A 23986-nucleotide genomic window follows, 5' to 3' on the forward strand; every position below is an offset into this window, starting at 1 on the left:
AAGGGGCCCTGGCCTTGCTATGTCTAGGGACTTTGAAGTGGGGAATGGTTTCCCAGGAGAAGTCCGGACTCCTGGGTTCTGTTCCTTCTCTAGTCTGGGCAGGGAGTGGGGGGGAGGAAGTGTGAGTGTGTCCTGGGATGGCAGGATGGAGCTGCTTGTCCAAAGTGACCAATGGTCTTTGTGACTGACCCCAGTGCTCGAAAAGGACGAGACTCCCCGGTTCTTGCAGCCCCAGGGATGACGAGGGGGAAGGTTGAGGGGGAGCAGATCATGCAATGAACTCCTGCCAGTGTGTGTAGCTTGCACTCCCTGCACCCTTGTGGGGGGAGGAGCTGCTCTGGCTGGGGCAGGGATGAGGAGAGGCCAAACAAGTTGGTTAGTGAGAGGCTGCCTTGACCCCAGACTCACATCTGCTCACCGCTCGGTTCCAGGATGGCCAGGCTCCTGAGGATGTTCAGGAAGAAGGCTCTGCAGGTGGCCCCAGAGCCTGTGGGAAGCAGCTGCCATCTTCCCCAGGAGCGGAGCGGCCCGACCGTCCCCAATGGCGGGGAAGGAGCTCTCGGCCGGGCCAGGAGGTGGAAGTGCCCAGCCTTCTGGAAGAGGAAACCTGCTCCCGGCGCAGGCACCGAGGTGGGAGATGCACCATCAAGACCAAAATGGAGCTGGGCCAGGATGCAACTGGGCAAGCAGGACCCAGCTCAGGAGCGGAACCCGGCAGGGTGGTTCTGGGGCTTGTTGTGTGGGCAGCAGTGGCCCCAGGAGCCCAGCCCCGATTTCCAGCAGGAGGCATCGCCCTGCCCAGTCAGTGGGGACCTTCCAGCCTTCCCGAGGCAGGAGGTGGAGGATCCCTCTCCCAGCCCCAGCAGCTCGGCCCGCTTCCTGCGGGACAACAGCAGCGCCTGGAACTTGGACAGAAGCGAGGCCGACCGACGCTTCTGCTTTATTCCAGGTGAGGAGCCAGGCTGGGCTCGGAGGGGTAAGGAAGGGTCTGTGAACACTCCGGGCCCAGGCCCTCGAGCAGTGCTATGGGGGTGGGTCCCCAGCTCAGGTGTCTGGCCTGAGCCACTGACCTCCACTGACACTAGATGCTGCCACTTTAATCCTTGATGCGCCATTGGGTTGGGGTGTGTGTGTGGAAGGCACCTCCCAGGGAGTCCAGGATTGTGGGTGGAGGGGTCTCTTTGCTATGGACTCCTGAAGGAGTTGGGGGCTGATGACACTGAGGCTACTTGGAATCAAATACATTTGAGATACAAGCACATAGCCCATATTCATAACTTCAAATACAAAAATGGTACACACATACAGCCAGCATAATTATAACCAGCAAATCATAACCTTGTCATAGACATCTCACACGACAACCTTTGCACAATATTTGCTGCACATATATAACAGTGGTGGCAACAATGATCCCTACGGTCCCAGTTCATATAAATAACATCACAGAAGGCTATAGAGAAGTGGGAGAGAGGTGTCTTCCAGCCGGCGTGTCTCGTCCGTTTCTCCCTTGCCGCTTGGGCCGAGGTGGGAAGGGAGCGAAACGTCCCCGGCTGAAGGTTTTTTGCTCAGCCTTGAAGATTAAGCCCAACCCCCCGGCATGGTTAGGTAGGGGTTGTCCTGGGCTCTGGGGGCAGAGGGCTGAGCTGGGAGAAGGGGAAGATGAGGGGATTTTGTCTCTGATAGATAAGGGCTTTGTCAGGAGGAAGCTGTAGGTCACATGCTGGGGGTGTTAGTGAGATTTGAGCTGGGGTAGCAGCAGCAGGGAAGCAGTGTGTGTGGTGGGGGGGATTCACTTGGTAAAAATGAAACTCCCAAGCCGCTCCCTTTGCTGGAGTAAAAGCCTCTCATTTATCTCCTCAACTCCCCTCCATGAAAATCTCCACCCCTCCCCAGGTGCTGAGAGACCCCCCTTACTCCCATGGAGATTTGTAATTGTTCTAACTCTTCCTTGGATTTGTCCAAATAGTTTTCCCAGAAAAATGATCAAGGACATTTCAAATGAGAAAAACAAATGAAACCAGAGAAACTCCCACCACACACAGTTTGGGTCTGAATTTTTCTACTGAAATTTGGAGATAATAAAACTCCTTCCTCTGTTGGCCAGAAACCAAAGCTAGACCTCCCCTGCTGTAGCTGTGACTTCTACTACCAAACCACCAATGCGCTGTCTCCTCTTGTGAGACATTTCTCTGCACAATACTGCTGCTATTCCAGTTATTGACTCCAGGAAACATTTTCCTTAGCCTGGTTCCGTGTGTCACTGGTTTCTATAGCAAAGGTCAGTCCCTGGCCCTGTGGTCCAGACATCCTCATTCACATCAGGCTTCAAGTTGAGAATAATTTCCTATTCCCGCTCTGTGGGAGGGAAGACTTTTAAACGTGCTCTCTGTGCGACCGCACATTGCTAAGCAAAGAGAACAAATCCAAATACCCCGCTGTGCTTTGGGAGCCAGGTTTCTGGTGGGAATTCTGTAGTTCAGATGACTTCACTCCTGGGGATTGTGATCCTTTACCAGTTTCTCTGGCATTAGGGCACCTTTATGCTTCAGCTGTGATAGCCGAGTGGTTAAGGTGTTGGAGTTGAAATTCAAGAGGGTTCCCCTGTGTAGGTTAAAATCTTGCTCACAGCGAGGCCTGTGATCTAGCCAGTATCTTATCCGGGCAATACCTCTGTATAACCCCCTGAGACACTCTCAAGTCTTTCCCCACCCCAAGTAAATCCTCTTCTGCTCCTTTCATAGAGATGCCTGGGACACCGCCTCACACTGTGTCCCTGAGGAGTCAGGCAAACTCTCAGCGCCTGTAGCCTCTGCCACTCACCTAGTGCCCCATAGATCAGCCATAACCCTAGTTCTGCTCCTCTCTCTAGTGTGTGAAAGGAGCCAAGTCAGTGACTCCATGGGATTTGTCCCGGACCCCTCTAGGGCCGGCCCTGAAGGGAAGCACTTACTATTACAGTGACAATACAACTGACCAGCATTACAGGGAAACTGAGGGAGAACCGTACTCATCAGGTCTCTTCTCTCCCCTAAGTTGAGCCAGACACTGCTCTCTCCTGACTCTCACTCTAGCAGCTGGACACTAAGGAGCCATTTCCCCACAGGAAGTGCATTGAGTGCCCCTGTGGTGCTGGGGTGGGGGGGGTGGCGCTGCTGCTGGCTCTGGGGCTGGCAGGGGGGTTGATGTCTGCACAGACTCTCAGCTGCCAGACCAGAGGGGACACTTGGGACCTTACCAGACTGTCTCATTGAAGACGGGGGGTTGACAGACCAATACAGATGCTCTCCAGAGCACTGAGCAACATCTGCCCATGCAGCCAGGAAATGAGCATTTCTCACAGCCTGGAGCCAAGGGTGAGGTGGCAGCTACTGTTCCAGCTCCTGGGGGACAGGCCCTGTCAGCCAACAGACACTTCTTACTCACCACAGCTAAGGGCGCCGGGTTCCTCCAGTGGGGGTGTGAAGCAGCCATTCTTTTCCTGTCCTTTTTGTGTGCGACTGCTGACAAAAACATCCCAGACAGAGAAGCAACAGGCCAATATACTGTCATGCAACTGCCAAAGTAGCTCAGTTGGGAGAGCGTTAGACTGAAGATCTAAAGGTCCCTGGTTCAATCCCGGGCTTTGGCAGGCCCTGTCATTATGCTTTGTGCAGAGATGGCTTGCCTTCTGGGAGCACAGCAGTACCTGCCCCCAAGGTGAGTTCCTGACCTTGGAACCTGCAGTAGGAAAACAAAAAAGGGGCTTGTTGTCCCATCTGACCTTTAATGATGAAAGTTGTCTTTCCCAACGTGGTGGGAAGAAAGTGAGGCAGGGCAGCCCTCAGGAATGGTGCCAGAGGGCTGCTAAGCAGGGTTTGGGGATGAATACTCCTCTGTGCAGCTGAGGAAGAGCAGTACCAGGGAAGGGGCATCTGTAAAAGTGACCCCACACACCTCTCCTCCTCTGGGCAGCTGGTGCTGACAGCTCCAAGGGAAGGCTTAAAAGCCACAGAGCAACTGAGGGCAGGACCATATCTAGGTGTGGCCTTCAGACAGGCACAAAAACACCCAGCCAGGATGCTCCCTGCCATGCTAAACACCCACTGAAGGTCACCAGCATGCAGGGTGGCTGCTGATGCTCTGTGGCCAACATCACAAGATAGTAGGAAAGCAGGGCCAGGGCCAACCCCCATGGTGGAGCCTCTGACTGGTCCCACTCAAGGTATTCACTTTTGCTGTGGGCCAGGAGATTTTACCCCAAGAGGCTTTTCCCAAGCTAGCAAGAAGCAGAGAAACACCCAGGCTCCCAAGACGCTATGTAGCAAGTACCCTCCAGCACAGGGACAGGTGCACACACTAGCCCAGGCAGCCGCCCACTTTCTTTGGCAAGTCAGGAAGGGCAAAAGCTAGACTGGAAGCACCTGGGGCTCCTGCCGCAGCCTTTGTGACACCCAACCCCCAACTCCTTCCCAGGGCTCTAGCTGAAGCCAGAGCATTGGCCTGAGCAGCCAAGAAGAGGTTCCAGCCCTGAAGGGAGCAGGACATTCAGCACAATGGTAAAACTGCAGAAACTCAACCACCAGGGGACTCAAACCCTCAATCTTCTGATCCACACTCCAACACCTTATCCATTAGGCCACATGGTAACATATGAAAAGACCCTCCGAGCACTTCTTTGGAAAAGGCAGACACTGTGTTTCTCAGGTCATCTACTGAGGGGAGCTGAGACTCTCTGGGCACAAAAAGTCGAGTTCCCAGCGACACGTGAGACTTAATTCTATGGAGCCAGGTGCAGGGCTTTGGAAGGGAGGCTCAGGCATGGGGGGATTGGGGTGCAGCGGACGGACCGGCTGTCTAGGTGTGGAGATTTAGTCACACTGAGGCACAGAAGGGAGGAGGAGGAGTAATCCTGCTGACAGTCAGTGGCTGTGCAGAAAAAGAGGAGGGGTTCTGGGGACATTTTTTGCCTCTCTTTTGCCTACCTGCTTGCTCTTGTGGTGAACAGTGAAGATGATCTCAACTAGCTCAGTTAGTAGCATATCAAGTTCTTAGTCTGAGGATCCAGGATTCAAGCCCCTGTCTAGGCACCCAGTTTTAAGATGCCAGGAGCCAAATGATTCCTGGTGCTTCTCCACCAGCCACATGCAGATTCCCAGAATCCATGGCCATTTCCTGGAAAGGTTCCTTTCCTCAGGTATCTGGAGACAGGCCGCATCCACAGGAACAGGCCTAGAACATACAGTCTCTGGCTGGCAGGAAGTGCTGTGGGGCCAGGTACTGAGAAAGCTCAGAGGGAGAGCAGCAGAGATGAGGGGAAGAGAGACAGAGAAGCAGTTTTGAGGATTTCAATAACTCAGTCCTGGATTAGGGGTTGTATAAAAGTGGATGGGTAGGGTTCTGTGGCCTGCCTTGTGCAGGAGGTCAGACTAGATGATCATATTGGTCCCTTCTGACCTATGAGTCTATAATGAGGACAGTGTACAGGGGGTTCAGGTCCAGCTATTGTGGGGAACTTCCCTGGATTATACATGACCCTGGTGCAATTGGCCAGAGAAAGGATCTGAGTCCCCACCCCCTTAGCCAGAGGTCTGCCTGACCCCAAGGACGCTCTTTCTACTCTCATGTGTGGCAGAGTCCTCGTAACCCCAACAAGGCTGGGCCCAGGAATCCTGGAGGGTTTGACCCCTGTGGTGAGCTGGAGCCAGTTCCCAAGAACCGGTTGCTAAATTAGACCTCTGTGGAGAACCGGTTGTTAAAGGGCCAAGGGATGGGCAAAGAACTCCAGTCTGCAGGCTGGATCATCCTGTTGTTCTCAGGATTCCCAGCTAGGGAGGCTGAGGTTCCCCCGGCCCCTCCCCCATTTCCCATCAGCTGCGGTGTGACCAGCAACGTGCACCAGCTGGGCAGCTCAGCTGAGCTTCTGAGTCGTCCTGCTGCTTTGAGCTGCAGGCAAGGTAAGGGGAGGAGGCTGCAAGCTCCAGCGCTGCTGTGGGGGAGGCAATTTTCCTCAGCCCCTGCAGGGGCCCCTTGCCCCACAAGTATGTCTCCTCCAGCCCCGGCCCCTCCCCCGCTTCCCCCCCTTAAATCAAAAATTTTTATAGGGAGCCGGTTGTTAAGATTCTGGCAGCTCATCACTGTTTGACCCCCAATCTTGTCATGATCACTTGAACAGGACTACAGTGTCTGCACTCTGGGCACTTCCCTGACCCACTCCTCATTGCATGTGCTTCAAGCAAACATCATTTATTACCCAGCAATCAATGTAAAACATAAGGAAAGATTAAAGGAAAACATGTTACCCTGTTCTGTGGTGCAGGGAGATCACAACCAGCGTCTCTGGAGGGTCAGGGCAGGTCACAGTCTCTCCCTCACATGTCCCAGGCCTCCTTCCCAGGCTCTGGCTGTGCTGCAGGGACACCACAGGCTGGACACTTGCTCTGGCAGTGGCCACATGCTCTAGGTGACAGGACCCTTGCTCCCAGTGTCAGCCCTCATGTAGGGGATCTCTTGATGGGTGGCATCTCCTTGCACTGGGCCTTCTGCCCAGGGTCCCCCTCGCTCTCCCACACTGCTCACCGCACCCACCTCCAGCCCCAGTGCTGCTGCGGCTCTGCCTCCAGCTCCCTGGGCTGCTCCTCTGGCTCCGCTTGCTGCAGCTCTTCTCCTAGCACAGATCTGCTCCCTGGGCAGCTTCTATGGCTCGTGCTGCTGCGGCTCGGCTCCCAGCACAGATCTGCCTGGTTCTCCCTGGCTGGTGCAGCTCTGCTCCCTGGCTCTTCTCGGGCTCTTGCTCTCTCCTTAGCTCCACCCCGCTCTGGCCCAGGCAATTCCAGCTCACACAGAGGATGGGACCCCCTGGCCTGGTGACTCCCTCATTACACTGTCTGGCCTGTCAGTCCAGCTAACTTGGAGATTTGGCCTCTCCCCATTGCCCCTGGGGACTGTCAGTCTCTGGGTCCTTGTTTCCCATTGGCCCTTCCCCCATCAGTTGAGACTGGGAACTAGCCAACCAAAACCCCACTAAGTTTTAGTAAGGGGCCAACAGTCCCTTACATGAGCCAGCCCCGTGAGGGTCACCACTGTGCGGAGAAAGCAGATCTAGCTGGTCCCATGGTGTAATGGGCAATGCTCAGGACTTTGAGTCATTCAATTTGAGTTCAAAGCTCAGTGGGACCTTATGTTGGCTTGTGGTAAAGCCCTGGACTCACAGTGCTCAACTTCCTTGTTTCCAGCTGTACAAGAGCAGAGCTTTCCCCTCCTGCTGGGTGACTTGCCCACTAGGGCTGGGTTTTGGGTTGTGGTGGCCAAAATTGGTTGGGGCTCTAGAACTTGTTACCCTGGTTGCTGATGCCTGCAGTCCTGTGGTTTGACCTGGTGGTTGGGATTCTTGCTGCTTCACACTGGGCCCAAAAGTTTGGCCCTTGTGCTTCCTGCCACACTTTTCCTCTTGCCCACATGGTGCTTGAATAATAGAGGGCCAGGGCCAGGCTTGATAGTCAGGGCTAGGCAGGAGGGAGGAAGAGCCCCAGGCTGGAGCCCAGCACTCCTCTCCTCCTCTGGGCACCTAGAGCAGAGGTGGCTGGTGCTGACAGCTCCAAGGAAAGGCTTAAAATCTACAGAGCAACTGAGGTCACGGCCAGAGGAGGGGAGGACCATGCCTATGCGTAGCCAGCAGACAGCCACAAAGACACCCGGCCAGCCTGCTCCCTGGCATGCCAAACCCCCCTGAAGACGTGCTTAATCCACTTGCTGATCAGGAGGAAAACCTGTCAAAATCTGTGTGCGAGGAGAACCTCTTTTTTCCCCTCTACCTTTCATCTGTGAAAACAGCTGTGTGAAATGTGGAAGGGATTTGGTGGCCCAGGAGGAAGCCCTTGAGGTTCAGTGTCTTAGAGAAGCTGGACTTGGACATGGTGGGTGTTGGGAAAATGCACATTGATGAGTTTAGCGTAGATTGATAGGCAGAGGGTGATTGCAAGAAGGGCCAATCTCTCTGGTCCTCCATGCCAGGGAAGAATGATGGAGTTCGAGTCTTGCTCTTCACATTTGTGGTGTGAATACAGAAGGGGCTGGAGCTCCAATCAGGGAAGGCATTACTGGTGGGCTTTGTGCTCTGCAGCACTGGTTGCAGCTATATTAGTGTGTATAGTCCCCAGTTAAGACATGAATGGAAAGATCAGTGAAAGGAACTGGCTCCTTTCCTCTGGACTGTTTGGTGTTGGGGGGATTTGAATTGTGTCAGCCGGCCTGAGGATCGCTGGTCCTGTTTTCCTGACTGTCAGAGGAAACGTTTTTACACTGAGCACTACCTGGCGCAGGTCTGTAGTGAGGTCGGAGGAGCTCACACCAGCCCCAGAGGGGGTTCACCTTTCTGCGGGGATGGGCCAGGAGTCACACTGACCGGATTTACGTGAAGGAGAGCACGTCGACAGCCCAGTGCAGGGTGGTGCCTATGGACTGTTCGGATCACGCCACTTTCACCATGTGCTCAGTGTGGACAATTTCCTGACCAGGGGCGGCTCTATGTATTTTGCCGCTCCAAGCACGGCATTCAGGCAACCTTCAGTGGCATGCCTGTAGGAGGTCCTCTGGTAACGCGGATTCGGTGGCATGCCTACAGGAGGTCTGCCGGTCCCGCTCCTTCAGTGTACCCGCTGCCGAATTGCCACTGAAACCGCAGGACTGGCAGAGCTCCCGCAGGCATGCCACCTAATCCGCATTACCAGAGGACCTCCTGCAGGCATGCCACCTAATTCGCATTACCAGAGGACCTCCTGCAGGCATGTCACCTAATCCGCATTACCAGAGGACCTCCTGCAGGCATGTCACCTAATCCTCATTACCAGAGGACCTCCTGCAGGCATGCTGCTGAAGGCAGCCTGACTGCCACCCTCACAGTGACCGGCAGGCCGTTCCCTGCAGCTTGCCGTCCCAGGCATGCGCTTGCTGCACTGGTGCCTGGAGCTGCCCCTGTCCCTGACCCAGGGCAGAGGATATTGGAAGCTGAACATCCAGAGCTTGCAAGATAATGGAGCAGGGGGGTGAGGCCTGGCGTTGTTGGCAGAACAGGAAAGCATCAGAGGGTTCTATGGCAACCAGAGGGATTGACGGGAGTCGGTGAGGGAGGAGTTGGCGGCTTTGTTCCAGAGGTCAGGCAAACACCGCAATATCAAAGAGACTAATGGTGCCAAGTTCTGCAGTGTTGCCTATGCGATTTCCAGAAGAGCACCCAGGCTGGGGAGCCAGTCATCCTGTGACTGTACAACTGGATCAAGTGACAGCTGGCCGAGTTTCAGGAGATGAGGCTGCAGCTGGCCGATATGAGCGAGAGCACCGAGTGAAGGGAGGGGCGGCCTCCCCTGACATTTTTGGAGCCTGCAGGGAATGGAGACCAAGCAGGGGGATGTGGGGACTCAGGGCAGGACCCGCGGATCCCATAGTGCAGGACAACAGTCGCTGGAGGAGGAGAGAGAGTCCTGCGAGAGGAAGCCGCTGGTGGGAAGCAGTAAGTGCAGAGTGCAAACCAGTCAGCCGAGAGACACAGGGGTCTAGAAGATGAAATAGCAGCAGGTTCTGTGGTGTAATGAGCAGCACTGAGGACTTTGAATCCTGGAGTTTGAGTTCAAATCTCAGTGGGACCTCCTGGAGATAGTGTGGTTTGCTGCAAAGCCTTGGAGCTCAATGTATATGGTTACCCTCTGCCTGGGTGAACTTCAGTGAGGTTTTTTTCTTCTCCTCCTGGGTCACTGATGCCCATTGGAGATAGGTCTTTGGTCCAGCTGGCCGCTATAGGGTGGGGTCCTAGAACTTAACAGTCTGGCTAGAGATTGCTGCAGGTTGACCTGATGGTTGGGTTTCTTGCTGCTTCATCTGATGTCCACAACTTTGGTCCCTGCAGCTTCAACTCTTCCTCTTGCCCACATGGCATTTCAAGGAAGGAGTGCCAGGGCCAGGCTTCCCAGGCTGGAGCCCAGCACACCTCTCCTCCTCTGGGCACCTAGAGCAGAGGCGGCTGGTGCTGATGGCTCCGAGGGAAGGCTTAAAAGCCACACAACAACCGAGGTCAGGGCAAGAGGAGAGCAGGACCATGCCTATGTGTGGCCTTCAGACAGGCACCAAAACACTCAGTCAGCCTGCTCCCTGCCATGCCAAACACCCCTGAAGGCCACCTGCAGACCAGCATGCGGGGCGACTGCTGATGCTCTGTGGCCATTATCGAAGATGGTAGGAAAGCAGGCCCAGCCCCCCGGTGGGGCCTTTTACTGTTCCCACTCAAGGTGCTCACTTTTGCCGTGGGGCAGGAGATTTTACCCCAAGAGGCTTTTCCCCAGCTGGCAAGAAGCAGAGAAACACCCAGGCTCCCAAGGTGCTATTCACCAAGCCCCCTCCAGCACAGGGACAGGTGAACATTTGGAAGAGGAAAACTGCTCCACACGCTAGCCCGGGCAGCTGCCCATTTTCTTTGGCAAGTCAGGAAGGGCAAAGGCAAGACTGGAAGCAACAGGGGCTCCTGCCCCAGCCTTTGTGACACCCATCTCCCAACTCCTTCCCAGGGCTCTAGCTGAAGCCAGAGCATTGGCCTGAGCAGCCAAGAAGAGGTTCCAGCGCTGAAGGGAGCAGGACTTTCAGCACGAAGGTAAAAGTGCACAAGCACAACTATGAAGGGACTTGAACCTGCAATCGCTTGATCTGAAGTCAGAAGCCTTACCCATTAGGCCACATAAGAAAAGGCCCTCCTGGCACTTCTTTGAAAAAGGTAGACACTGATGCATCCAACGAAGTGGGTATTCACCCACAAAAGCTCATGCTCCAATACGTCTGTCAGTCTATAAAGTGCCAAATGACTGTTTGCTGCTTTTGCAGACACTGTGTTTCTCAGGTCAGCTACTGAGGGGGGCCGAGACTCTCTGAGCACAAGAAGTCGAATTCCCAGTGAGATGTGAGACTTAATTCTCTAGAGCCAGGTGCAGGGCTTTGGCAAGGAGGCTCTGGCATGGGGGACTGTGGTGCAGCAGATGGAGCAGCTGTCTAGGTGCGGAGTTTTAATCTCACTGAGGAGGAGGAGGAGGAATCCTGCTGATAGGCAGTGTCCACGGCTGGTGCAACCACTAGGCGAACTAGTCGGCCGCCTAGGGTGCCAAGTGGTTGGGGACACCAAAAAGCACACTCAGAGGAGGCAGTGGAGTGGAGGTGAGCTACCGCCGAATTGCTGCCAAAGAGCCCGACGTGCCACCCCTTCCCCTTGGCTGCCACAAGCACCTACTTGCTGAGCTGGTGCCTGGAGCCGGCCCTGGCTGGGGCTGTGACGTGCGCTGGGGCTGTGATGTGCTGTGACCTGCTCACTCCCCAAGGGCAACTCACTCACTTGAAACCAGCAGGACAGAAGTTGTCACGTGTCCATGGGCGGGGTTATGCAGATGAGCAGTGGCTGGAGGCAATAGGGAGAGCAGCGAGATGAACCGAAGGAGCCGGGCAGAGAGAATTCTCTGTGTGTGGACAGAATCCGGTGTGAGGAGTTCGTTTGGGGAGTGCCTGCACTGGAGTCATTTCGGGGCAGCGATTGCCACTGAGCTACGTAGTGACAAAAGGTGTGTGAATGGGGTGTGGTGCCTGGCTGGGAGCAGCTTGTGGTGATAAGAAAAGGGGTGGAAGCAAGAGGTCCTGTCCTAGCAGGGGGTGTATACCCTTAGAGGGTGTTTTGTGGGTGCAAGTAGGTTTCGGGGTTTCTTGCAATGACCAGGGTTGTCTGGTGGGTGCAGCTAGAACCCTCCTAACCCTACTAGTTTTCTCTGTTGGGGGGGGCAGATTCTGTGATGTCACAGTCCCTGGGGGAGGAGTTTGAATCATAACTCCAAAGTGGGAGAACAACTCCCCTCACTCCTGCTCAATCTGCAGTACGGGGCTGGGCTGGGATCTCTAGGGAGGGAAGCACAGGGAAAAACAGTCTCCTTATGGAACCCAGAAGTTCTGGATCCCAGTCCCCCTGCTCTAGACCCCTTCCACTTCCAGAGCCAAGGATAGAACCCAGGGGTCCTGGTGTCCAGCCCCTCCCTGCTCTGACCACTAAAACCCACTGCCCTCTCAGGGTGATGCAGGGGTCACTGGGTTTCTGTCCCAGCTCTGCTAAGGGTCTTGACTGATTTTCCCAAAGTGCTTCCTTCTGAATCTAGCCGACGAAGTGGGAATTCACACACGAAAGCTCATGCTCCAATACGTCTATTGGTCTATAAGGTGCCACAGGACTCTTTGCTGCTTTTACAGATCCAGCACGTCTGCCCTCCCTGCTAGGTCACTGCCCACTCCCGTGTGGGGATACCAGCACTGTGCTGGGTTCTGATGGAAAATTGTTCAAGCTGACCAAGGGGAGACGTGTGTGTCCCTGCTGCCCTCTGCTGAGCCCTGCTCTGTGTGTGTGTGCGTCTGTGACACTCTATCAGTGTGTTGCTGGTCTAACCAGTAGGAAATGGCTTTGCAGGATTTTTGTATTCTGCAGCAAGTGACTGCCATACACACACAAAGGGACTCACACAATCCCAAGAACATTCACACACAACACACCCAGAGGGACATGTTAGTCCAACCCCCAAAGAGAGAAACAATCACACCCTCAGCCACACTCACAATAACGCCCACACACACACACCATAACATTCACAGTTGTGCTCAGAGACACAACTGCACGCAGCTCACTCCCACTGCTCCAAATACAAGGACCTCCTGCCCCACACAGCATGTGCCAAGGCCTGTTGAACTCACTGCCACTGGACAGCTACCAGTGAGAATGACCCCCTCGTGCTGGATCATCTGCTTGGCCCCCTACTCCCTCTCGGGGCACGCTGTGCGGCCTGGCTGGGGATTGTGCAATAGCAGGCTGGGGCCGGGTCACTCCACTTCCTGCAGGAAGTAGCCAGCCCCCTGTCCCCCACAGAGGCCTGGGACCAGCCCCCCTCTGCTTCCCCACACACAGGCCTGGGGCTTCAGGCTGCTCTGCTCCCCTGGCTCCCAAGTTTAGGGGGAGGGGGGAACTGCCCCACAGCACTCACTGGCGGCATGGCTGGGAGCCAGAGGAGTGGACCATGCAGTGAGTGCAGGGGCGGGGTGGGGGGGCAGGGCTGGGGCGGAGCAGGGGCGGGGGCCATGGCAAAGAGCCAGGCAGCCCCCCCTGCAGCAGCTCCCCACCCCAGCTCACCTCCGCTCTGCCTTCTCCCCTGAGCACGCTGGCGCCGCTCCACTTCTCCCGCCTCCCAGACTTGCGGTGCTAATCAGCTGTTTAGTGCCGCAAGCCTGGGAGGGGAGGAGAATTAGAGCAGGGGCAGCTTGCTCAGGGGAGAAGACGGAGCAGAGGTGAGCTGGGACAGGGAGCAGTTCCCCTGCATGCCCCCACCCCCGTTACTTGCTGCGGGCAGCCCTCTCCCTGCACCCCCCAGTCCCCTGCCCCAGCTCACCTCCACTTCTACACTGCCTCTTCCCCCAAGACCCCTCCTCCCGCTCACTGCTCTCGGCCCCCTCCCCAACCTCACTCACCCTTACGGTCATTACAGAGTGGCAAGGCAGAGCCCTCCCATTTTTAAAAGTCCTGGGGCGTTGTTCGCCCCTGTTCAGGCACCCCTAGGTCCCTGCACTTCACACAGCTCTCCCTGATTTCAGCTGTTAGTGAGGGAGCCTCACTGCTAGCGCAGACTGAGTAGTTTGTTGGATGAGAGACACTGTCCCAAAGCAGGACTAATGCTTAGAGCTGGTGATCAGTGATCTCAGATCTGTTGGTCTGCAGTAAGACTCTACAGTGCATCTCAGTCACCTCTGTTATTACACAGGGACGAACAAAAGGGTCAAATGGTGCCTGGAAGCCTTAAGAAGAATCCACCCCACCAAGTACAATGCTTGTTGATACCATCTCTGAACCCCACTGAGAATGTTTTGGGGTGACTCCTTGCCTTTATCAACCTAGGAGACTGAGAGACTAGGAATTAACAGGTGCTCCAGTGGCACAGTTGGTTAGCACACAGTATTTCTAAGGCAGTGCTGAGAGGAGTTATGCTGAGGTTGTGAGTTCAAGCCTCACCTAGAGCACTGGTTTTCATTAGCCAGATGGCTTCACCCCCTCATTTGGCCCTATGGAATGTAGAATTCTAGCCCTGGGGACATTGAAGCAGGGTAGGAATCAAAAATGCCCCTTCACTTATTACCTCCTCTCCAGAGTGCAGGTCAGAATCTACAATCCTTTCTCCCCCACCAGCCCCTGTGCCAGGATCCATCAAGCAGAGCCTGGAGTCCTGCCCATCCCTGAGCCTGGAGGGAGAGGAGCAAGGAGCCATAGTTAGAGGGCTTTGGCTTTCCCTTCCCCTGGGCACTTCCCTGGCTCTTGTCACACAGACAGCAAGCAGCAAAAGACCATAAGTCCGAAGTGCAGACAAAGGGATGTTTACTGGGGTTAGTTTCCAAGCAAGCAGATTCCAAAGCCCTTCACACCAGGCTTATCTCTATACATCGACAGAGTCTGTTCCCCTGTGTTCCCTACCCAGCTCTGACAACACAGAGCGTTTACCTCACATCCCTACAGACAATTCTTTCCTGGGTGCTGGCTGGTGAGTCTTGCCCACATGCTCAGGGTTTAGCTGATCACCATATTTGGGGTCAGGAAGGAATTTTCCTCCAGGGCAGATTGGCAGAGACCCTGGGGAGTTTTCACCTTTCTCTGCAGCATAGGGCATGGGTGAATTGCTGGAGGATTCTCTGCACCTTGAAGTCTTTAAACAATGAGTTGAGGACTTCAATAGCTCAGACATAGGTCAGGGGTTTGTTACAGGAGTGGGTGGGTGAGAGTCTGTGGCCTGCGTTGTGCAGGAGGTCGGACTAGACGATCATAATGGTCCCTCCTGACCTTAAAGTCTATGAGTCTATGAGCTCTGACACTGCAGAGTGTTTACCCCACATCCCCCTTCCCAGCTCCGACACTGCAGAGCCTTGTCTGTGTCCCTGTTCCCCGTTCCCTATTCCCATCTCCTCCCATTAGCAAGCATGAGTCTAATTTCTCTGCCCCCTGTCTGTTTGACCTCAGTTTATATAGTAATATTTTCAGCTAGAACTTAACCAATCATTTTACTGAAATGTAACTAACCAATTCTAACCTATTGTAACAGAATTCTCTAACCAATTACATCCCACTCCCCTAATTAACTTACACCCAGCAAAATTAATTCTGCAGCAGACAGAAACAATTAGAGAACCAAACAGATTGACAATAGAAAAGTGGGAGCCATAAAGATAAACCCTACAGAAATGAGGGTTTCACAACCACAACCATGGAGAAGGGATTTCTTGCCAAATTAGATGCTCCCTTAAGATCATGCATCCGATGAAGTGGGTATTCACCCATGAAAGCTAATGCTCCAATATGTCTGTTAGTCTATAAGGTGCCACAGGACTCTTTGCTCCTTAAGTTCTGTTTCTTTATCTGGTGATGATGGGCACTATTGGGACAGGATCGTCTTCCTAAGAGCCCAACTCCACCTTAGTTCAGTGTGATGGGTTTGGGAGGTGAGGATGTGACCGTTCGCTTCCCAGCATATGGCTGCCCCTGCTGCTTAGCTAAAGGCCTTAGCCTACAAACAAGGGCTCAGACTCTCCTAGGGAGAGAAGGCCCAGACACAGGCAGACTGGGATTTTGGTTCGATTTATACCCCGTCATTGGCTAAGTAATAAAAATATACCTAAGTTCTTGAAGTCTAGGCCTGTATAGGCAGCCTGAATATCTGTACTCTAACAGCCATCGGTCCCTGTGGAAAAATGATCTATTCATGGTTGTCCCTAGACATTTTGGTTCCCTACACAGCACCCCCGTCCCCCAGCCCGAGCTGGCAGAGTGAAGCAGGCTGGGGCCAGGTCACTCCACTTCCCGCCGGCCGGTAATTGCAGGGCAGGCCCGACCCCACACTCATGGGGCGGCAGGAAGTGGCGTGATCCGGCCCCAGCCTGCTGCACTCTGCCCCTAGCCTTGGAACTTGGGGGGTGGGTAGAAATGCCCCCCCAGCACTCACCAGTGGCATGGCTGGGAGCTGGTGGAGCAGAGCAGGCTGGGGCCAGGTCATTCCACTTCCCGCAGCCCGGTGCGCGCAGGATGAGACTGATCCCTCCTGCAGTCCACCGGGATGTAGCTCAGGGGAAGGGGCGGAGTGGGGGTGGAATGGAGTGGAGCAGGGGTGGGAAGAGGTGGCATGGGGGCCGAACAGGGGTGGGGGCTTTGGGGAAGAGGCGGAGCAGGGGCAGCTTTCCTGGCCGGCTCAGCCAGCCGAGGGATCAGGCTGGCCGCTGGAGCAGTATGCAGCTGCATAGGGCTCCAGGAAAAATGGGGCAATTTGGTGTCTCCACATCCCTTAACCAGGCACTGTCCCTGTAGTGTGTGCTGTCTTCATAGGTCCTTTCTCAGTCTTTCTCACCCTCTTGTCTTGAGTCTTCTGTGTCCCTGCTTTCAAACACAGACTAACTCTGGCTGTTCAGGAGAGGGGAGGACCATGCCTATGTGTGGCCAGCAGACAGCGACAAAGACCCCCGGCCAGCCTGCTCCCTGCCATGCCAAACACCCACTGAAGGCGACCCGCAGGCCAGCATGCGGGGCGGCTGCTGATGCTCTGTGGCCAACATCAGGAGATGGTAGGAAGGCAGGGCCAGCCCCCCTGGTGGGGCCTCTTACCGTTACCACTCAAGGTGCTCACTTTTGCAGCGGGGCAGGAGATTTTACCCCAAGAGGCTTTTCCCCAGCTGGCGAGAAGCAGAGAAACACCCAGGCTCCCAAGGTCCTATTTAGCAAACCCCCTCAAGCACAGGGACAGGCGCACATCTGGAAGAGGGAAACTGCTCTACACACTAGCCCGGGCAGCCGCCCATTTTCTTTGGCAAGTCAGGAAGGGCAAAGGCTAGACTGGAAGCACCTGGGGCTCCTGCCCCAGCCTTTGTGACGCCCACCCCCCAACTCCTTCCCAGGGCTCTAGCTGAAGGCAGAGCATTGGTCTGAGCAGCCAAGAAGAGGCTCCAGCCCTGAAGGGAGCAGGACTTTCAGCACAATGGTAAAAGTGCACAAGCACAATTACGAAGGGACTCGACCCCTCAGTCGCCTGATCTGAAGTCAGATGCCTTGTCCATTAGGCCACGTGAGAAAAGGCCCTCCAGGCACTTCTTTGGAAAAGGCAGACACTGATGCACCTAACAAAGTGGGGATTCACCCACGAAAGCTCATGCTCCAGTACGTCTGTTAGTCTATAAGGTGCCACACGATTATTTGCTGCTTTTGCAGACACTGTGTTTCTCAGGTCAGCTACTGAGGGGAGCCGAAACTCTCGGGGCACAAGAAGTGGAGTTCCCAGTGAGATGTGAGACTTAATTATCTGGAGCCGAATGCAGGGCTTTGGCAGGGAGGCTCAGGCATGCGGGACTGTGGTGCAGCAGACGGACTAGCTGTCTAGGTGCGGAGATTTAATCTCACGGAGGAGGAGAGTAGTAATCCTGCTGATAGGCAGTGGCCAGGGCCGGTGCAACCACTAAGTGAACTAGTCAGCCACCTAGGGTGCCAAGTGGTTGGGGGAACCAAAAAGTGCACTCAGGGGAGGCAGTGAAGTGGAGGTGAGCTGGGGCAGGGGCCTGGGGGGGGGCAGGGAGAGGGCTGCCTGCAGGAAGTAACGGACGGGTGTGTGTGCAGGGGAACCGCTCCCTGTCCCAGATCACCTCTGCTCCGTCTTCTCCCCTGAGCACGCTGCCCCCGCTCTAATTCTCCTCCCCTCCCAGGCTTGCCGCACTAAACAGCTGATTGGCACAGCAAGCCTAGGAGGCGGGAGAAGTGGAGCAGCGCTAGAGTGCTCAGGGGAGAAGGTGGAGCGGAGGTGAGCTGGGGTGGGGAGCTGCTGCAGCGGGGGCTGCTCAGCTTTTCCTCATGGCCCTGGCCCCTGATCCGCCCCAGTCCCCCCCCACCTCGCACTCACTGCATAGTAAGTGGAGTGACCCAGCCCCAGCCTGGTCCACTCCCCTGGCTCCCAGCCACACTGCCGGCGAGTGCTGTGGGGTGGTTTCCTCCCTCCCTCCAAGCTTAGGAGCCAGGGGAGCAGAGCAGGCTGGGGCCCCAGGCCTCCATGGGGGGAAGCAGAAGGGGGCTGGCCTCAGGCCACCGTGGGACCAGGGGGGCTGGCTACTTCTTGTGGGAAGTGGAGTGACCCAGCCCCAGGCTGCTCTGCTCCCCTGGCTCCCAGGCTTGTGTTGGTGTTGGCTGGATTTGTGCGGGTGATTGTGTATATTAGCAATTGTGTGTGTGTGGCTGGATTCATGCATGTGTTTGTTTGCAATTGTGTGTATATGCATACTCTGCTGCCCTCTGCCGGTGCGACAACCATTTCTCCGTATGTTACAGCCCCCATACTGTCGACCCTGATGGTGATTTCCCCATCTTACAACAGCTGGTTGGCCTGACCCTTCTCCCCTCTGCAGAGTGTGGCAGGGGCTGCAGCTCACCCCCTGTGGGGCAGGAGTGCCAAGGTATGGGGTGCTGGGCTCCAATGCACCTGGAGAGCAGCTCAGGTGAGGCGAGGCAGGGCGTGTGGTGTCCGTTCTGTGTTGCTTGGTGCTGGGCCATTGCACAATCCCCAGCCACGCCACACAGCGTGCCCCGAGAGGGAGTGGGGGGCCAAGCAGATGATCTAGCATGAGGGGATCATTCTCATTCGTAGCTGTCCAGCTGTGTGGGGCAGGAGGTCCTTGTATTTGGAGCAGTGGGAGTGAACTGCGTGCAGTCGTGTCTCTGAGCACAATTGTGAATATTATGGTGTGGGGGGGTGATTGTGAGTGTGGCCGGGGGTGTGATTGTTTCTCTCTTTGGGGATTAGGCTAGCATGTCCCTCTGGGTGTGTTGTGTGTGAGTGTTCTTGGGATTGTGTGAGTCCCTTTGTGTGTGTGTGTGTCACTTGCTGCAGTGTACAAAATCCTGCAAAGCCATTTCTTACTGGTTAGCCCAGCAACACACTGATACAAACAGTGTCACAGACTCACACACACACAGAGCAGGGCTCAGCCCCTCCAGCAGAGGGCAGCAGGGACACATACGTCTCCCTGGGCCAGCTTGGACAATTTCCCATCATGACTCGGCAGTGCTGGTGCCCCCACACGGGGTGGGCAGTGACCGGGCAGTGGGGGCAGATGTGCTGGATCTGTAAAAGCAGCAAAGAGTCCTGTGGCACCTTATAGACCAAGAGACGATTTGGAGCATGGGCTTTTGTGGGTGAATCCCCACTTCGTCGGCTAGATTCAGAAGGAAGCACTTTGGGAAAATCAGTCAAGGCTCTTAGCAGAGCTGAGACACGGACCCAATGACCCCTGCACCACCCTGGGAGGGCAGTGGGGTTTAGTGGTTAGAGCAGGGAGGGGGCTGGGCACCAGGACCCCTGGGTTCTATCCTTGGCTCTGGAAGTGGAAGGGGTCTAGAGCAGGGGGACTGGGATCCAGGACTCCTGGGTTCCATAGGGGAGACTGTTTTTCCCCGTGCTTCCCTCCCTAAAGATCCCAGCCCAGCCTCCTAGTGGAGATTGAGCAGGAGTCTGGGGAATTGTTTTCCCACTTTGGAGTTATGATTCAAAATCCTCTCCCAGGGACTGTGACATCACAGAATCTGCCCCCCTCAATACATAGAAAACTAGTGGGGTTAGAAGGGTTCTAGCTGCAGACACCCCTTGTCATTGCAAGAAGCCCCCAAACCTACTTGCACCCACAAAACACCTTTTCAGGGTATACGCCCCCTGCTAGGACAGGACCTCTTGCTCCCACCCCTTTTCTTATCACCATAAGCTGCTCCCAGCCAGGCACCACACCCCATTCACACACCTTTTGTCACTTCGTAGCTCAGTGGCAATCACTGCCCTGAAGTGACTCCGGTGCAGGCACTCCCCACACGAACTCCCTACACCGGATTCTGTCCAAACACAGAGAATTCTCTCTGCCCGGCTCCTTCGGTTCATCTCGCTGCTCTCCATACTGCCACCAGATACTGCTCATCTGCATAACCCCGCCCATGGACACATGACACCTTCTGTCCTGCTGGTTTCAAGGGAGTGAGTTGCCCTTGGGGAGTGAGCAGGTCACAGCACGTCACAGCCCCAGCGCACGTCACAGCCCCAGCCAGGGCCGGCTCCAGGCACCAGCTCAGTAAGCAGGTGCTTGGGGAGGCCAAGAGGAAGGGGCAGCATGTTGGGCTCTTCGGCAGCAATTCGGAGGCGGGTCCCTCAGTCCCTCTCGCAGGGAAGGACCTGCCACAGAATTGCCGCTGAAGAAAAAGGCAGCGCAGTGGAGCTGCCGCCGATTGCGATCGTGGGTTGTTTTTTTTCCCTGCTGCTTGGGGTGGTAAAAACCCATTAGCCAGCCCTGACCCCAGCACACATCACAGCCCGAACACACATCATGGCACGTCACAGCCTGGGGCAGGGAGATATTGGGGCAGGGAGATATTGGGGGAGGGGATGGGGGAGAATGGGGGAGGGAGAGACCCAGCCCCATAGACCCATAGGGGCAGGGGATATTGGGGTCAGGAGGAGAGGAGAGGGGGTTGGCAGAGACCCAGCCTAGGGTGCAGGGAAAATGGGGTGGAGTGGAGGGAGCTGGGGGATAGAAGAGACACGTGTGGAGTGGTGAAATGTTGGTCCAGGGAAACTGAGTCACTCCCAGGACATGCTGTGCAGGGGGGAGCACAGGGGCAGGGAGAGAGACCCAGCCCCACAGAGCCGAAGAGGATATTGGGGGCAGGGGAGAGGATGGAGGGATGAGAGACCCAGAGCCATAGACCTCCCCTGGCTCCCAAATTTGGGGGGAGAGGGGGAACCGCCCCACAGCACTCACCGGCGGAGTGGCTGGGAACCAGGGGAGTGGACCAGGCTGGGGCTGGGTCACTTCACTTACCATGCAGTGAGTGCAGGGTGGGGGGGTGGCGGGGCTGCGGCAAAGCAGGGACGGGAGCCATGGGGAAGAGCCAGGCAGCCCCTCCTGCAGCAGCTCCCAATTCCAGCTCACCTCCACTCCGCCTTCTCCCCTGAGCACGCCGGCGCCACTCCACTTCTCCCACCTCCCAGGCTTGCAATGCCAATCAGCAGTTTAGTGCAGCAAGCCTGGGAGGGGAGGAGAATGAGAGAGGGGAGCACGAGGTGAGCTGGGACAGGGAGCGGTTCCTCTGCAGGCCCCTGCCCCCATTACTTGCTGCAGGCAGCCCTCCCCCCAGCCCCTTGCCCCAGCTCACCTCCACTCCACCGCCTCCCCTGAGTGCACTTTTTGGTGCCCTCAACCACTTGTCCTGCACTATGGGATCCGCGCATCCTGCCCTGAGTCCCCACATCCCCCTGCTTGGTCTCCATTCCCTGCAGGCTGCAAAAATGTCAGGGGAGGCCGCCCCTCCCTTCACTCGGAGCTCCCGCTCATATCGGCCAGCTGCAGCCTCATCTCCTGGAACTCGGCCAGCTGTCACTTGATCCGGTTGTACAGTCACAGGATGACCAGCTCCGCAGCCTGGATGCTCTTGTGGAAATCCCACAGGCAACACTGCAGAACTTGGCACCATTAGTCTCTTTGATATTGCGGTGTTTGCCTGACAGCTGGAACAAAGCCCCCAACTCCTCCCTCACCGACGCCCGTCAATCCCTCTGGTTGCCATAGAACCCTCTGATGCTTTCCCGTTCTGCCAACAACGCCAGGCCTCACCCCCCTGCTCCATTATATTGCAAGCTCTGGATGTTCAGCTTCCAATATCCTCTGCCCTGGGACAGGGACAGGGGCAGCTCCAGGCACTTGCCAAAGAAAGTGGGCGGCTGCCTGGGCACCTGTCCCTGTGCTGGAGGGTACTTCCTACATAGCATCTTGGGAGCCTGGGTGTTTCTCTGCTTCTTGCCAGCTCGAGAAAAGCCTCTTGGGGTAAAATCTCCTGCCCCACAGCAAAAGTGAGCACCTTGAGTGGGACCAGTCAGAGGCCCCACCATGGGGGCTGGCCCTGCTTTCCTACTATCTTGTGATGTTGGCTACAGAGCATCAGTAGTCACCTTGTGTGCTGATGACCTTCAGTGGGTGTTTGGCATGGCAGGGAGCATGCTGGTTGGGTGTTTTTGTGCTTGTCTCAAGGCCACACCTAGGCATGGTCCTGCCCTCCTCTAGGCCTGACCTCAGTTGCTCTGTGGCTTTTAAGCCTTCCCTTGGAGTTGTCAGCACCAGCTGCCCAGAGGAGGAGAGGTGTGTGGGGTCACTTTTACAGATGCCCCTTTCCTGGTACTGCCCTTGTTCAGCTGCACAGAGAAGTTTTCATCCCCAATCCCTGCTTAGCAGCCCTCTGGCACCATTCCTGAGGGCTGCCCTGCCTCACTTTCTTCCCACCATGTTGGGAAAGACAGTTCTCATCATTAAAGGCCAGATGGGCCAACAAGCCCCTTCTGTGTTTTCCTACTGTAGGTCCCAAGGTCAGGAACTCACCTTGGGTGCAGGTACTGCTGTGCTCCCAGAGGGCAAGCCAACTCTGCACAAAGCCTAATGGTAGGGCCTGCCAAAGCCTGGGATTGAACCAGGGACCTTTAAATCTTCAGTCTAACACACTCCTAACTGAGCTACTTTGGCAGTTGCATGAGAGTATTTTGGCCTGTTGCTTCTCTGTCTGGGATGTTTTTGTCAGCAGTCGCACACAAAAAGGACAGTAAAAGAATGGCTGCTTCACACTCCCACTGGAGGAACCCGGCGCCCTTAGCTGTGGTGAGTAAGAAGTGTCTGTTGGCTGACAGGGCCCGTCCCCCAGGAGCTGGAACAGTAGCTGCTGCCTCACCCTTGGCTCCAGGCTGTGAGAAATGCTCATTTCCTGGCTGCATGGGCGGATGTTGCTCCGTGCTCTGGAGAGTGTCTGTATTGCTCTGTCAACACCTCGTCTTCAATGAGACAGTCTGGTAAGGTCCCAAGTGTCCCCTCTGGTCTGGCAGCTGAGAATCTGTGCAGACATCAACCCCCCTGCCAGCCCCAGAGCCAGCAGCAGCGCCAGCCCCCCTCCCAGCACCACAGGGGCACTCAATTCACATCCTGTGGGGAAATGGCTCCTTAGTGTCCAGCTGCTAGAGTGAGAGTCAGGAGAGAGCAGTGTCTGGCTCAACTTAGGGGAGAGAAGAGACCTGTTCTCCCTCAGTCTCCCCGCAATGCTGGCCAGTTGTATTGTCACTGTGATAGTCAGTGCTTCACTTCAGGGCCGGCCCTAAAGGGGTCCGGGACAAATCCCATGGAGTCACTGACTTGGCTCCTTTCACACACTAGAGAGAGGAGCAGAACCGGGGTTATGGCTGATCTATGGGGCACTAGGTGAGTGGCAGAGGCTACAGGCGCTGAGAGTTTGCCTGACCCCTCAGGGACACAGTGTGAGGTGGTGTCCCAGGGATCTCTATGAAAGAAGCAGAAGAGGATTTACTTGGGGTGGGGAGAGACTTGAGAGTGTCTCAGGGGGTTGTACAGAGGTATTGCCCGGATAAGACACTGGCTAAAACACACGCCTCGCTGTGAGCAGGATTTGAACCTGCATAGGGGAACCCTATTGGGTTTCAACTCCAACGCCTTAACCACTCAGCCATCAGCATAAAAGTGCCCCAATGTCAGAGAAACTGGTAAAGGATCACAATGCCCAGGAGTGAAGTCATCTGAACTACAGAATTCCCACCGCAAACCTGGCTCCCAAAGCACAGGGGGGATTTGGGCTTGTTCTCTTTGCTTAGCCATGTGCAGTCGCACAGAGAGCACGTTTTAAAGTCTCTCCTCCCACAGAGCAGGAATAGGAAATGATTCTCAACTTGAAGCTTGATGTGAGTGAGGATGTCTGGGCAACAGGGCAGGGACTGGCCTTTGCTATAGAAACCAGTGACACACGGAACCAGGCTAAGGAAAATGTTTCCTGGAGTCAATAACTGGATTAGCAGCAGTATTGTGCAGAGAAATGTCTCACAAGAGGAGTCAGCGCATTGGTGGTTTGGTA

The 23986-nt window shown here is 55.6% G+C and overlaps 2 non-coding genes across 2 annotated transcripts; one reads left to right on the forward strand and one right to left on the reverse strand.

Moving 5' to 3' along the window:
- Positions 1-3558: 3558 nt before the first annotated feature.
- On the forward strand, positions 3559-3631 carry TRNAF-GAA (transfer RNA phenylalanine (anticodon GAA)). The gene has a single exon. It is a non-coding gene; the product is annotated as a tRNA-Phe (tRNA).
- An 18895-nt stretch (positions 3632-22526) lies between these two features.
- On the reverse strand, positions 22527-22599 carry TRNAF-GAA (transfer RNA phenylalanine (anticodon GAA)). Its single transcript has one exon. It is a non-coding gene; the product is annotated as a tRNA-Phe (tRNA).
- Positions 22600-23986: the final 1387 nt, after the last annotated feature.

This window comes from Gopherus flavomarginatus (genome assembly GCF_025201925.1).
Source record: "Gopherus flavomarginatus isolate rGopFla2 chromosome 13 unlocalized genomic scaffold, rGopFla2.mat.asm SUPER_13_unloc_2, whole genome shotgun sequence".
Lineage (NCBI taxonomy): Eukaryota > Metazoa > Chordata > Testudines > Testudinidae > Gopherus > Gopherus flavomarginatus.